We start from the raw sequence: 16,150 nt of genomic DNA, 5'->3' as shown, positions 1-16,150 counted from the left end.
TTAACTGAGGGTACAAATAGTGGCAAACTGTTTTGGTGGTAAAAGAAAGTGTAGTTGTTAATGGCATACAGAAGTACAACAGAGGGTATGCGGAAGTGTGGAAGGTTCATGCTCCAGTTCTGTGGAATGGCAGCATCCTGAGTACTCAGCTCTTGGAGGAGAACTACATATCCCAGGGGACGACGCGGCCAGAGACGAATCACCGGAGGAGGACACGTATATAATCTCGCTCCCAGGCTGGAAGGTCCTTCTTTTCGCTCTATCTATCACTTTTGGAGCGCTCCATCCCTGCCGTCTCCCTCTATCAGCAACGTTCCAGCCTGTCGCCTAGAGATTACAGTAGGCCCCCTGGTTCTCGGGGACTCTTTTTCTCTCCCTCTTCCTTGATGGCCCGAGGTCTCATGGGCCCATCGAGCTAGAAATAGTTCGCCCTTATTCTGCCAGTCCAAGTCAATTTGAGCCACCTCAATTCTGGCAGCTTGATCTTCTTGGTGGCATCTGACGTGGAAGAGCGTATGAAGCAGAAATGAGTTGCTGAATTCCTCCACACAGAAAAAACAGCACCCAACGACATTCATCAATAGTTGCTGAACTCTTGTGGAGCACAAAGAGTAGATGTGAGCACGGTGAGGTGGTGGATGCCGTGTTTCTGCAGTGGTGACAGATGTCACCTCTGCTGGTGCAGATTTATATGAGGGTGGTACGCAGGCCCTCGCTCGTCACCAATGAGAATGCATTGCTAATGGTGGTTACCATGCTGAAAAATGGCGCGTGGTAATGGAGCATTATGCTCTACCAAGTGATCCATCTGTTGTAGTTTGCACAGGAATAAACAGGAGGCATTACTTTCAGAGCGACCTATGCAGTACGCACAATGATGGGAAATGAAAACATTTCATTAAACGACAATTGCCACAATTTTCAAGCGTGGGTGCTGAATGAAACCCCTGAGCAATTCTTAAAGGGCGGAGGAAGAAATGAAGCACGTCTGGTCAGCTCCAAGCGTTCTGGGCTTGACACAGACATCAGTGCCGACACAGACTGTTACAGTGCCTGTATCAGACACGCTTACAGCACAGCGCTGCAGCAGCAGACTGTGTTATCCACCACACGGTTTGCCAGCACGAGACAAGCCACCAGCTGCAGGCTGGGCCTAACAGATGCCTCACGCCCTTAGCAAGGCACAGCAGGCGGGGCTGAGTCAGAGTCAGCAGCGCAGTCGGCACCCCCCCACCCAAGTCCCGTCCTGCACAGCCCGGCTACGACGAGCAACGCGGTACCGGCACAAAGGTGAGGCAGGAGGGCCCGCTCTGCTGCGTGCCCCTCGGGGTGACTCGGGTATCCGGGCCGTGCCTGGACCGCCTCTATGGGCAGGAAGGGCTGCTGTGTGCGGGCGGCTCCCTTACCGCCCAGGCAGCCCGCCGGGAGACCCTCACGGCCCAGCCCGCGCTGCGCCCCTCCCCCAGGGGGCCGGTCTTACGCACCGCCGCCGTTACAGGCCCGACGAGCCCCGCTCCAGGCTCCTCCTTCAGCGCCGGGACAGCAAGGCGGGCGGCGGGGCCGGGACAGACGGCGGCAGCCCACGGGAGGCCCACCGGGCCGAGTTCCGACCGGGCCGAGTTCCGACCGGGCCGAGTTCCGACCGGGCCGAGTTCCGACCGCGGGCCCAGCGCGCACCGAACCCGCCGCGTCGCCCGGAAGTGACGCACTCGTGGCGACGAGCGGAAGTGACGCACTCTCGGAGCGCCCGCCGGAAGCGGCGGCATCGCGGCGTGGCGCTAGCCAATGGGCGGCTTGTGGCAGCGCTCAGCTTCGTGTCACTGAAGGACGTGCAGGAAAACGTGCGCTTTCAAACCATGCGCTCTTCAAGTCATGGTTCTTTGTCTGTCAGGTTTCAGAAGCTGAAAGGCTTTCATACGTGGGGAATAACTTCAGCAGCGGAGCCATGAAATGCAGCTCCCTGTGCAGGTATGGGGAGCTGGCCACACTGTGCGAGACACAAGAAGGTGAAAGCAGAGGAACTGCGCAAATGAAATGGCCTTGTAGCCTTCTGTCAAGGTGACTGGTGAGTTCCCATTGAGGCCGTGGTGCGAATGAGGAGGATTTAGGCAGTTGATGTCATCTGGCAGCCGCACCATTTTGCACGCTGCTTCCTCGGGAGCTGTGATCTTACACATAAGTGGAGTTTAGATCTGCTGGAGAAGAGTGAGAAGGTGTCTGCACGTGGCTGAAACCTGGGGACAACAGCATTATTCCTTCTTAGCTGTCCAGATCAGTATCCAGGAAACCAGGGGGTCGTTGGTCAGCATTTAACTTCTGGGCCACAGTCCGGAGGTGCTGTATGAATTAATAACTTGTCTGTGCCTCGTGCTGTAATGGGAAGCCTTGGTGAAATCACCAGTTTTCACATGTGCTGGTTTTAGAAGGTGACCTTTGTAGCCTCGAGGCAGCTCCCATGAATTCCTAAGAACTATTTTGCATGGGGGATCGTTCCCATCCTCTGGTAGAAGAACCTCTTGTATAAGTGGAAACCAAGTGTAAAATCATCTTACTTTGTCATAGCTAACCTACAGAGCTCTGAAGTACATTTGGTGTGTGTGTCAGGCTCCTGTTAGTGAGTGCTGTGCCCCGTGAACGCGCTACATTTGTCCTGCAGCGTTTGCTCGTGGTTTATGTCTACTCTGACCACGGGGGTTACTTAAAGTAGAAGTGGGGTGACACAACGTAGAGTAAACAGAATTGCAGAAACTGTTAAGACGAGGTGCTTCCAGCCATTTAATGTCCTTGTGCTGGTTCTTTTGACGGGGTCATGATATTATTAAATTTTTCTCTCCAAATACAAACTGGATGATGCTTAAAGGTCCAACTCTAAGGATTCTATGAGTCTGATCTATGATTCTGTGGTGAGGAGCAGCACAAACTATTTGGGTTTGCTCCTCTGAAGTGTGAAATGAAAAATAACTTGCTACAAATTAACCTGTTCTATAGATTTCAAGTTAATTTTTCTCAGCTCTGAGACTGTCAATGGTTATCATTTGCACTTGTTCTCCCCAGGTATTTTCTTGGTGTTTAAACAAGGATTCTGGGCAAATGGAAGTCTATAATGCTGAAATATTCAACATGCAACCTTTACTGTCAGGTAGGACAGTTCTGTATTTAACCCTGGTGCCGAGGTCACAATGTCTTGGAAATATGTATGCATTCAAAACTGACTAATTGGCTACTGACAGCATTGCCCTGTTTCCTCCTACTCTTATTTCTGCTGTGCTGCCTTAGAATGAGGGAAGGAGGATACATCACTCTGTCCACGCCTGGGGAGCAGTATGGAATGAAAAAAGGGAGAATGAAGCAGAATCACAGCTGATAGTCAGGGGAAGAGTTAAGCAGAGAGCTCGGGTGTGGGAGGGTGGAAATACCAGAGTTAGAAATAAAGTTGTCACTGCTTAGGATAATTGCAGCCCTTCTCCTGCTGAGGGAAGCTTGGAAATAATCAAGTTAGTAGACTGAATCGTTCACTGAAAAAGAAAACAGCTTTTCCCCAGCAGAACTGCTTTTTATTACTGAATCTAGTGGAAATAATCCTGAGAATATGATCTTTAAGGAACTGTTTTCTTTTTTAGGCAACAGGAGCTTAGTATTGCTGCAACCTGTGCATTATGCTTTTAGATTTTGTAGCAAAAATTGTCCCTCTTTATTTTAGGTACATAATCTTTCACATTCAACGTATTCTATTAACAAAATCCTGTAGAGAAGACCCTGAAGTGGTGTACCTAGCCCTTCTGTAATTGATTAGAGGGGTACCCAGTACATGCACTTTCCTGCCTGCTGCAAGCCAAGCATACTAATTTTTATTCTTTTGTAGATAATTTAATTCCTGATGACACAAGGGATTATCAGAATAAATCCTACAGGGAAAAGGTAAGGTTGAAACCTGATATCATAATGTGCTGTAGTTATCCAGCAGACAGTGGTAAATACTTGTCTGAAACTGAGATGTTTGATTTGTTGCAGGACAAACTTGTGCAGGGTCAGCATTCTTTCTATGCACTGATGGTTTTTGAGACAGCATGTTGTTAGTGTCTAGCTTAGCAGTATGTTCCTAAATACTTTAGACTTGTCTACAGTCCCAGGTAAAACATGCCCTTTTGCATTTCTTTGTCATATGCTTTGTTTGTACCCAGCGTTATGTTTGGAATTACTTTAAAAACGTACCTGTAGAACAAGCAGTGGTTATCTGGGTATTCTTCCTGCATGCAAAGTGTCTTGAGTTCAGTGTGTTGTCGTTGCTTCTGTGTTATACACAGGTGGATTTGTGCATTGAGGCATTTGGTACCAGCAAGCAGAAGCGAGCTCTGAACTCTCGGCGAATGAATGCAGTGGGCAATGATATTCTCAATACAGCTGTGACAAAAGCAGCAGCAGATGTTATAGATGCAAAGGGGGTAACAGGTAAGAATGTTGTCTGAGATGTTGAGGAAGGCAATCAAAATTACCATTTTCCTGTTTTTTCCTTGCCAAACATGGTGGGAAGAAGAAGGGTGTTTTCCTTGAGTAAGAAGGGAGGAGGTTGGTTTAACTGCTGAGATGGGCACGTGTTGAGGACCTTGCCAAACTTGTTATTGGAAAAGGAACTGCTTTATTATTTCGCTAGGAAAAACTGTGTTATCACCGTCCATCTCTGCCCATTTTTGGTGGTGTTCTAGAAGTCCACTCTTTGTGGCTTTGTCTGCACGGTCCAAATACTCTCTTCTTTCCTTCTTCCCTCCAAAGCTTTGATCCAGGATGTGGCCCAAGACGATGAACAGAACATGTCCATTTTCCTACCACCATGTCATGAGGATGCTGACAAACCAGAACATGTTTACAAGTTTGACGACAGTATCTTTTTCAGTGACCGTGTGGTTTCTGGTGCCTGTAAACTTTCCTGTTGGCAGTCTGGCATGTGGAGAAAGTGCTGCTGGGCATGTGACAGCAGGGTTGAGCCTTCTCCCCTCACAAACCAAAAGCTGATAGCAGGAAGTTAGTATGTTGAGGCTTTGGGGTTCCCAGTTCTGTATTCTTCCTCCCTACAAAGACAGGGGTACTATGCCTGCCTGTTGGGAGCTGTTCAGCTAAGAATAGCAGTGATGTCAGGAGTATATGAGAAATTATTTGTGTTTGAGCCACTGTACCTCAGAGACGTTTGGTTTGGTTACAACAAGTTCTGTTGTTACTTTCTGCTAATTTATAATTTTTTCCCCACTTCCCTATCTCACACCTCCCATAGCAAGAGCTGACAGACCATATCTCACTGTGAGCTATTCAGAACCAGAAAGAACCATGTTCTTTTCTTTAAAGTCCATCCAGTTCTGTCTCCAGCAGAGTATGAAGCATTGCAGGGTCCAGCAGCAGCCTTTATTAACATCACTCCAGAGGAAATTGCCAAGAAAACAGAAGAGAAAAGGTAATACTTCCACAGGCAGCCTTTTAATAGCTAAGGCTGGCATTATGAAATCGTGGTTCTTCTTACAGGCAGGATGGCAGCTGTAACCAGCTAGTCCTAATCGTGTGCCCCTGGTGGCGCATTGGTATAAAGTGCTGCTTGTGGCACCGAAGGGCCCGGGTTCGAATCCCCCTTGTGGCGCAGGGGGTAGAAGTGCCGCTTCGCTACACAAGGGGCTCGAAACCCGGGAGTTGGACTCGATGATCTCTAGGGTCCCTTCCAACTCGCAGGATACTATGATACTATGATACTATGATACGTTATGATATTCTCTGGTCTTCATGTTCCCTCTTTCCTCTTCAGCCATTGCTCCTTTGTCTTAGAAGAGCTGAAATTCCTGCCTGCTGATAAGAAGAGCAGGGACCGCAAAGCTCGATGCCTCTGGTTCCTGGACATCCTTATTAAGTTCAGCTTCCTGAAAATAATCAAGAAGAAGCGTAAGACAATTTTCAACTCTTACCCTTTTCAGCTGCCTGCTGGGACTTGGTTTGTAGTTACCATAATAGCAAACAATGAAGCTTCCCAGAGTTACCTGTTTGATAAATGGCTACATGCAGCAGTTACAGTTCAGCTTGTTTCATGATGAGGTTCAGCATTTCCATGCCATTGTGGAGTTTTAGATCTTCACCTACTGGGATATACGTGTGTCATTCTCTTCAGTCCTTTTCTAACTGTCATACATCAGGGTCCTGCAGTGAGATCCTATTTGTAGGAGATAAAATAGTTTACATCTGAGTTTGAGATTCCTTTTTTGCTTACAGACAGTTCATGGTTTCTGTACCTGAAAACATTTTATATCGTCAAGCTTTACTCCTAAGCCAGGAGGCAGGAAACTATCAGTGCTCTTCCTCATCTAGCCTCCATTTTTTAGCTGCAAGAGGCATGCAGTACACAATGCAATCTTTAGGTGTTTTTGTGCTGTCTTTGTGTCAGACTTTTCTTAGTATCTCAGTGTGTGGATGACAGTCTTCAGAATGTTTCTTATAAAGTGGCAGGAACTGCTTTTCTCAAAAGCAGTGCACAAATGTTTGGATTGAAGTTTTCAGGACTTGCTGTATTTCACAGACCTTGTGTTTCTGTTTCTTACAAAAATTCCAACGTTAGCCTTTTCAGTGACTGGTAAGATGGGTGAGGAAGGTAAATCTGTCTGTAAATATCTTTTTGCATTGGTGGAGACGCTGGGGTCATCCAACAAGAGTTAGTCTAGGAGGCTTGAAATGGATGTGAAAATAGCCAGTCTTGGTGCTCACTGTGAAACCCCTTTTTATTCTAGATCCAATGGGTCCTGAATGCCCCCACATCATTAGCAGGAAGCTTATGAAGAACTTCACTTCACTGACCTACAACAATGGCGGGTAAGGAACTGTGATTGCTTTGATGTTATTGATGTTCAGAGGATGTAGAAAACAGCTTGAAGGGCCACAGAGTCATTATCAAATAGCACTGCACCAAAACGGGAACAGCAGAAGCTTCTCTTGAGTAGCAGGCCAGGCCAGGTAAAATATTCTGTTATGGCTGATGTTCATCCATGAATAATGGAAGTCAGAAACATAACTGGGAGAGGCAGAGTCATGTGTGCTTAAACAAGCCTGTACCTGTGAATTTAGCCAGGCTCACCAGGCTGACTTGATCAGCAAGAGGGAGAAGATTTGTAATTGCTGCTACAGTGCCTTTTCTCAAGAATCCAACAGCCTCTGCGTAGCATAACTGCCATTGCTCAGCCATCATATATCTGCTGTTTGCTGTGAACTGGAGGTTAACAGAGAGGTTGAATCCGTGTGGGCCATCAAGGGTGCATTTGTTTATAAAGACTCAGACCAGAGGTGAACAGTAAAAATAAATGCTTTCAGACCTGCTCTGTGTGTTGTGTATGGCTGCAGTGAGTACCTTCAGATCAGCTTCACCTCGCTGTCATCTTGCCAGTGTGCCACAGAGACAGAAGTATTTGTAGACAGTGATTCAGTCAAGTCTATAAACCTGTAAACATCTCCAGAGACCTGCACTTTTGAACAGAAACATAGGCAGTTGTTGAGGAAGACCTTGAGGCCTCTGTGATCAGGGACCTGTGTTTTTAAAGCTCTTTTTTCATGTCTCGGAAATGCTTGTCATAGCTAACTGGGGCTCCAGTTCTGTCTGCACCTGGTGGGTGGTTGTGTTTTGGGTTTGCTAACTCTCTGCTTTTCATCTGTTCTCACACTTGCTGTTCAGTGTTCAGAATTTAATCTCTGCGTCGCTGAAGACTAAAATTGCAGCATATGTCATTGCACTGGCTCTGCACATTAAAAACTTCCAAGTTGACCTCACTGTCCTGCAGAATGACTTGAAGCTCCACGAAAGTAGGTGAGTCATGTTTGCTTATGCCTGTTAAGATGCCTGTGGTCCTCGTGCAAGCAGTCCCTGGGGAAGAGGGCTCTGGAGCCTCTTCTGTGCCCAAATAATACAGTGATACCCGCTGTGAGTTCCCTATGTTGCAGTTAGACTCTGAGTGTGTTGAAGTTTTATATTCAAGCCCTGCTACGTCTAATGGGGTAGTTCTATGTGTCAAAGCTTTGAAAGAGTGCTTTTCACAAACCTGCTCAGGTGCACTGTGAGGCTTTTTGTCCATCTGAAAGTGGAAAAACTTGAGTCAGGCAGCATCAAAATGGCAGAAAACCTATCCAGGTGCTACCCAGTGCTGTATCTTGCCTGCTAAGTCATGTTGCTCCTCACTGAATCCCTTCTTTCAGCAGAGATCTGGTGTCAGCTAGGTACCAGTCTGGATGCAAGTACAGATTTGTATCTGACTGTAACTGGAAAACTAGAAACAGATATGTTGGGGCTTCTCCTGGAAGGATTTAATATCAAGATTCTGGGATAACTGGAAGTTATCGGGGCTGTTACCAGCCCTTGGTTTTGTGAGCTCTGTAGTCAGATTTGATGTAAAGATTTCTGGGCTTTGCCTCCAGTTCTGCTCTTTGTTGACTAATAGTGGCATTAACAGTATAATCTAATGTTGGTTTCCCACCTTTTTAAAATTTTATTGCTTTGGAAGTAAGCTTTTCAATAAAAGACATGCTCTTTTTCTGCAACAAACACCAAAGTTTTTGCTTTTAAGTGCTCTACTGGAGCTGGGAGCATAGATTGTAGCGTGGTGATAAGAAAAAAGTGGGAGAAGCAGCAACATGTTGGAAAAACAAAGATGAGGGATATGGCTGCGAGGCTCTTGATTTAGCCATGGAATGATCATTGCTTATGGTGGGAGGTTTGTTTGAATAGCACCAGATATCTCTTGCCATCTGAATCTGTTTTTCTTTTAAAGACGTAATGTCAGCTGAGAGGATTCTGAGGTGTGTTCTCATGGCCCCAGATGAGGCAGGACTTTCATTTCCTTGCTGCGTTTGCTCAAACATGCTTCATTCTGTGTTTGACAAGTCTCCAGGTGTGTTCTGGCTGGTGCCATCTTGATCAAGCCCTGCTCAGTACCAATCTCATCCAAAATGTGTTTACATCTAGGACTGCTGTATTTCAGCAGTTAAGAGGAGCTGCTCTCTGTACTAGGTTCTTTCCATCCTGTCACTCGTGGTATAGGATTCTGTTGGAAATACGGGCTGCTTGCTTTTTTTTTCTCCAAGATTGCTGTACACTGAGTAAGGCACCGTGGGTTTATAGTACTCTCTGGGGTGCTCGTGTCCAGTTTGGTAGTGTTCTAGCCTTTCCAGCAAGGCTCCCTGCCTTGTAGTATTTAAATACTTCCAGTTTGCGTTCTGGTGGTTGTGTTGGGATGCAGAGCAGACATCCTGCTTGCTTCTGCCTCCTAGCTTCCCTCCTGAGGTGAAAAAGCTATTGCTCATTTCTGCAGTGTCTTTCCCAGGAGACCACTCTACCCCACTAACACAACGTTTCTCTGTTGTTTTCCAGGTTGATGGACATTGCAAGGGCCATGCGGTTGAAGGTCTCCAAGGCAAAGGGGATGCCAGGACTTGAGAATGATCAAAATCACAAGCTTGGCACCCTTTCTCTCCCCTTGCCTGTGCAGAAAGCATCAGGGAGCCAGAGGAAGCGCAAAAAGATGAACTGAGAATCTGGGAGGTGTGAGCAGGGGTGAAACAGTTCTGTTCTCAACAGTTGTTCTGCACACACAGCATCATGGGGATGCATTTGCCTGTTGGATTTGGCTTTCCAGCATCATGGCACAGCCCTGTTGAAGTCTCTGTGCTGACGGGAACAGCTGTTATTTCATTAAACTGTTTACCTTTCTTACGTATTTAGAAAATGTATCAACCCTTTGTCTTTCCTCCTGTCTGTGAGGGGAGAAAGATGTACACAATGTGCCAGAACAAAATCATGTTGTTAGGAATTGTAGGTGCTGTGCTGACTGCGTACTTCAGGCGGGTTTTACCCCTTTGTGACACAAATGCAGAGATCTTGGAGGTTACCCTGAGGATGGTGGCCATGCAGTTCCCTGAGAGCTGTCCCAGCACTCCACCAGGAGCTTGCCCCAAGGCAAGAATGCTCTGCATCTCTCAGCTGGACCTCCCACAGGCCAGGAAGCACTGCAGCTCATGCTGCTGACCCTTGCTCTGTTGAGCCTGACAGTGCTGAGAAGGGCTTGGCTCTGACTGCCCTTCAGACAGCTGAGGGCTTTGCTGTACTAGTCAAGCTCAGCTCCCTCCATCTCACCTCATTGGCCACATTCCTGTCAGGCCTCTGCTGGACCCTTTCCCCACTGCTGCAGAGGTTCTGAGGGACACCAGCAAGGATGCTGAGCGCATCACTGCTCTTGATGTGCATTCTACTTGCTGCCAGTGAGAAAAAGGGAGAACAAAATGAGTGACTTAGAGCCCTGCAACATCCCTCCAGAAGGCAGAGAGGATCTGCAGAGGTAGAGCTCCTTCTGGCGGGCCAGCAGCAAAGCATGGACATACAGGCATGCCTTTTACTGTGTCACCTCCACATTAGCGAGGCTTAACTTAAAAAATAAAATAACCCCAGTGCAATGTCTCTTCATCCTGTTCGCTTCTCTCTTCAGGTCATATCTGTTGAGATCTTGGAAGCTCTGCCAGGAAGATCAGAACTGTTTCTGTTCCTGAAAGTAACTGTGGTTCTTCTGTCATGATAGGACCTTCTGAATGGAATCCTGAGGATCCATCAGCCCCCTTCTGTGCAGCTCAGGCAGAACCAAATCTCAGAAACTCTCTCTCCTATATTTATTTTTAACAGTTGATTTCTGTTTGCCTTGTTTACTTTTTTGGGGGCAAACAACTCTTTCTGATCTACATCAGTATGAACTGTGCAAAGGTAGGCATCACTTCTGGTGGCAGCTTTCTTTTCTTCTACCTGGAAGGAACCCCATTTTCCAGGGACTGGCTGCTGGAATTGCAGTGAATGAGGACGGAAGAGGGCAGATCACAGATAGAGGAACAAAAGTGTCTTTGTTGTGCCAGTTCATCTCTCCCAAGTGTTCTGTCTGTTTATTTGATTGCCAAAATTATCTTGTTATGTTTCTTGAGTGATGCCAGGTATAACAGTCTCCCAGTTTGCATTTCCTAGTTGTCACTTCTGTTGCTGTTGAGGCAACATAGCTTTCATGGAATCACCACATGGTTGTGTTGGAAGGGATCTGGCAGCCACATAAAATGCGGTTTCTCCATCCCTCACTGTCTATTTAAAAAAGTAACATACAGTTGATGGAGGTTTTTTTGTCTACTTTTATTTTGCCTGACACCCATGACAGAGGGAGGCAGTGATTGTGTAGAACTGCTAATGGCTTTGAATGGCTTTGAGCTTAACCTGTTGATCTCTGTGTGGACATGGAAGAGGCATTTGCAAGTGAGCCTGATGATGGCAATTACATACTTTTGTAAAAGCACGGAAGAGGTGAGGGGAAACATGAAATAACAGCCACTGGAAAAGCAAAAGGGGCTCGTGTACACGTGGCCACCAGGTTGGGCAATCTGTGTGCCCACTCAGTATCCTGTCTACTGTGGTGAGCAGCTGCATCTGCACGCACAGGGAATGTAAGGAGATGGGGTACATGGTACTGCCTGCTGCAGCATGGCCTCTCTGCTCCACCTCTTACCCAACCTCCTGCTTACAGCTGCACCTGATGGACTCCGCACCTCCTTAGAATTGAAACTACCTCTTACTTCAGACTGTCCTATCTGCCTGTATTTCACAGCATCCCGCAGCAAGAGGGCTGTGCACTGGGCAGGCTCAGCAGGTGGTGGATCACCTGCAGCAACCCTGTGGTGTCTGTACTTTGGGGGGCAGCAGTGTGGGGCAGAGGTATGTGCCCCCACAAAAACATGATGGAGCAGCAGGGAGTAGCAGCTGGGGCTCTGCATTGGATAGAGAAGCTGCAAAACAAACAGGCAGCCAGCAATGGTGCCAACGTTGAACAAGGTGGAAGGAGCACAGGCAGTGCCACGCTGGGAAGGATTACCAGGGAACATTAATCAGGCCCCATGCTGCAGCTGAATCACCGTGTGCCATCCCCAGCATTCCTGGCCAAGGGACAACTCAATGTAGATAAGAAGGAATGAAGACAGGACACCCCACCCCATTATACCAGCTAAGATACCCCACTGCAGGCTTTGCATTATGCAGAATATAAATGTCAGTTTTTTTATTCCCTTAGATCCAATTGCTACAGATGATGCCTTTTTCTCTGCCAATGACCACAATGCCTGAGCAAAGGCCACCGTGTATCTTACTGCACTGCAGTGCACGTGTGGAGAGAATTAAAGCAAAGGAAGGTCACTCATTCAAGCGAGCAAGAGGAGAGCACAGAGAAACATTGAGTTGAGGGACATGGTTCAGTGGGAACTATTGGTGATGGGTGGATGGTTGGACTGGATGATCTTGTAGGTCTTTTCCAACCTTGGTGATTCTGTGGTTCTGTGAAACCCAACACCACCCAGCACTGCTAGAGAAGAGGGAAGGCAGGTCATTAATCCAGCAGCCAAGAAATCACTCTCAAAGGGCTGAGGCACACCGAGACTTTACCTTCTGTGGGTTTCCAGTAAACTGTGCCAACTCTCCCTTCACAGAATCACAGAATCACAGAATTATCAAGGTTGGAAAAGACCTAAAAGATCATCCAGTCCAACCATCACCAATACTTCTCAGCTAAATCGTATCTCTCAACACAACATTCAAACATTTCTTGAATACCCCCAGGGTTGGTGACTCCACCAGCTCCCTGGGCAGTCCATTCCAGTGCCTGGCCACCCTTTCTGAGAAGTCCTATTTCCTAATGCCCAGCCTGAATCTCCCCTGCCGCAGCTTGACACCATTCCCTCTAGTCCTATCAATAACAACACGAGAGAAGAGGCCATCCCCCAGCTCACTACAACCTCCCTTCAGGAAGTTATATGGAGCAAGAAGGTCTCCCCTGAGCCATCTCAGCCTCGCTACCCCCAGGCAGGTCCACACTCCCAGCCAATTTAGTGTCATCTGCGAACTTACTGAGGGTGCACTCAATGCCCTCATCGAGGTCATCAATAAAGATGTTGAAGAGGACAGGCCCCAGCACCGACCCCTGGGGAACACCACTCATGGCTGGTCGCCAGCTGGATTTAACTCCATTCACCACCACTCTCTGAGCCCAGCCCTCCAGCCAGCTCCTTACCCAGCCAAGAGTTTACCCATCCAAGCCACGGGCTGCCAGCTTCTGCAGAATACTGTGGGGGTCAGTGTCAAAGGCTTTGCTGAAGTCTAGGTAGACCACATCAACAGCCTCTGACTACATCAACAGCCTTTACTCCCTTCAGCATAAGGACGGCCCATCCCCATCACGTCCCTCTGTGTGCTGAAAGGTGCAGTTGGATCTCTTACAGCCTGCTGGCTGCGGCTCACAAACGCAGGGAATTGCACCACACTGATTCTAAAGAGAGAAAGGAAGAAACGGGGGTGGGAAGGGGCACCCATGGTTTGCAGAGATGCTCCAGATTGTGCCGGAGATGGAATATCAGAGTGCTGGGACATTGTTTATCACTAAGGAAAACACTTGGAAGCATATTCAGTCTGCATAAGCTGTAATTCCTGGGCACAGTTAGCTTGCCTATGGCTCAGCTGGAGGAGGCGGGTGCTCTCAGACACCTGCTCAGGGGGTTCAGCTGAGAAACTTGCACAATGCTGGGATCATTCTGATGGAAGCTATGTCTTCAGACACCGTGGTTCAATCCATCCAGAATTATCATGCAGAGCCTTAGCTCTTGAACAGCACTTCTTCCCCACCCTTCACTACTCCAAGCAGCTCCAACAAACTTCTCAGAAGAAACACAGGGCAGCAGAGACCTGGCAGACCATAACCAAGTGCAGCCTGCACTTGGGAGGGCAGTGCCCACTCCTTGCTTCCGCCCTGCTCCAGCAGGTTAAGGAGTCTGAGCCTCACTGTCCTTTTACAGCTGAAGACTTTCAGCACCTCATGCCAACATTTCTCACTAAGATACACCCAAGGCATTGAATTCTCTTCTCACTACCTCCTCCCAGTCCTCCCCTAGGAACAGAAAACACTAAGATTCTACAGCAAACGCATCTACACTGCAAGAGCACACTGAACCACCTGCAACAGTGAAACACGGTTTTCTAGAGTGGCTTTGAAAACACACCTTTCGACAGCTGTCTCCCTGTAGCCAAAAGGAAACTGAGCAGGAAAAGAAGAGTCCAGCCTGAAACACGCCCGTGCTACTAGCCCAGGTTTTTCACGGTGAATGCAGAATCCATCCTGTTCTTGAGGTAACAAATGACCAGTGGGTCTCCCCTTGCTCCACCCCTTCTCCTTAAAAGAGAGAACAAGAAAGAGAAAACAAGCAGAAGAAGCCCAGGCGTACCTTTCCACACACAGAGCAGAAATTGGAACAGCAGCTGTCTCCTTCCTGAGACATGGTGGGGAGCATCCCAAAGGAAGCCCAGGTTCTTTGCTTCTCTCCACAGGGACTTCAAGCACTCCTGGCAAGAGCTGGTTTTGTTCTTTCTTCAACTGCTTCCATCACCAAAATCTCCTTTTGAAAAGGAACCCTAAAGAAAGAATCAGCAAATGAAAAATAATGAGCAAGAACCACTTTCCCAGCTTTCTTCTGACACGCAATTTAGACTCTCGACTGGGGCAAGGTCTTAAAATCAGCTGCTTACAAGAGCTGTCCCCACATATATCCAGCTTCTGCACAGCTGCCATTATTTCGGACAGCGAGTGTAATCACAGAACCATAGAACGGCCCGGGTTGGAGGGGACCTCAAGGATCATGAAGATCAATCACCTCCCTGTCCCTGCTGGCCATCCCCTCTTCTGATGCAGCCCAGGGTACCATTTGCTCTCTGAGCTGCAAGAGCACGCTGATGGCTCACGTTCTCTTCTTCATCCACCAGGACCCCCAGGTCCTTCTCTGCGGGGCTTCTCTTAAGGACCGCTCCTCCCAGTCTGTAGGAATGCCTGGGATTCCTCCAGCCCAAGTGCAAAACCTTGCACTTTGCTGTGTTGAACCTCATCAGATTCACCTAGGCCACTCATGAACACAAACGTGTGCAACAGCATCTGTGCACAAATACACACACACTGGTGGAACCCCACTGCTTTGCACAATCCTGTGCACACTCACGTGTGTCATGCACTGATTTCCCAGCCAGTCCTCGTGGGGTCTCTTACTTAGGATGGGAGTGCAGGGGAGCAGCCAGAAGCTGTTTGCATTCCCTGCTGTCTGCTGGGCAGGTTTGTTGGCGATGCTCGGGTTGCTTTGCTTTCCCTTGGGAGGTGGGAAGGAGCTTTGGGTTGGAGGCACATCCCGTGCCAGAGCTTCCCGATGGGATCAGCAGGTCTGTCAGAGAAGTGGGTGAGGTTGCACGCCAAGCTGCAGCAGAGGAAGGGGAGGAGGTCCCAGCACAGCTCTGCACCACGCTCTGCCACGCCGGGCAGCTTGTTCCTGGCTCAGCAGTGCCATCAGACAAGAAGCAGGGAAGGAAATCAAGGATGGGGGGTACCATCAAACGCAGTCGGTGCGTGCCTGTGCAGACTCACAGACTCAGAGCTTGCGGGTTGTTTCTGCTTTTGTAGCATTCGTGTGCTGTAGTTGGGCAAAAGGTCCTGCTGCTTGAATCTTCTTCTGCAAGAGCCGCCTACCAGTAAATGGCTGCGGGGATGGAGGATGTGACAGAAAGCATTTGTCTCCACAACAGCGTAGTTACACTTGGTCTAGAGAGTGAGAGAGGCAGGCAGCACTGCCTGATGTTGGTCAGGGTGAGCTCCTCCTGCCGCAGCGCCATGATGGCAGGGCTGGAGATGATCTGCAGGGCTGGCTCAGAGGTGGGAGCCGGGAATGGAAACGACGAGAGGACAGAGGTGTTAGAGCATCCAAAAAGCAATAAAGAAAAAGCACTGAAAAGCATCACAAAGCCGCAGCCAGGAGGCTTGGAGTTTTCATGAGCAGTTCCAGGATGCTAGGATAAAAAATGGTAGCAGAGCTCTCGCTGCAGGCATCCCAAAGTCAGGCAAAATGGGAACACACCCAGAGCTCGGCTGCACGCACCCCACAGCCAGAGCACTGCAAGCTGAGCTGCCTTGCTGTTTCTTGCATTCATCCCAGTCCCTGTGAATGAAGAATCGGAATGCAGCCAAAGTGTTGATTGAGCACGAGCGTGCCTTTATTCAATGGGACAAAGGAGGGCGTGAGAGGTCCAGGCTTTAAGATGGGA

The 16,150-nt window shown here is 48.3% G+C and overlaps 1 pseudogene; it reads left to right on the top strand.

The window, feature by feature from the left end:
* Positions 1-1,366: 1,366 nt before the first annotated feature.
* LOC140264588 (DNA-directed RNA polymerase I subunit RPA49-like) lies at positions 1,367-9,725 on the top strand (annotated as a pseudogene).
* Positions 9,726-16,150: the final 6,425 nt, after the last annotated feature.

This window comes from Excalfactoria chinensis, chromosome Z (assembly GCF_039878825.1).
Source record: "Excalfactoria chinensis isolate bCotChi1 chromosome Z, bCotChi1.hap2, whole genome shotgun sequence".
Lineage (NCBI taxonomy): Eukaryota > Metazoa > Chordata > Aves > Galliformes > Phasianidae > Excalfactoria > Excalfactoria chinensis.
The sequence above is the reverse complement of the archived record's forward strand: the minus strand, read 5'-3'. Positions and strand labels throughout refer to the sequence as shown.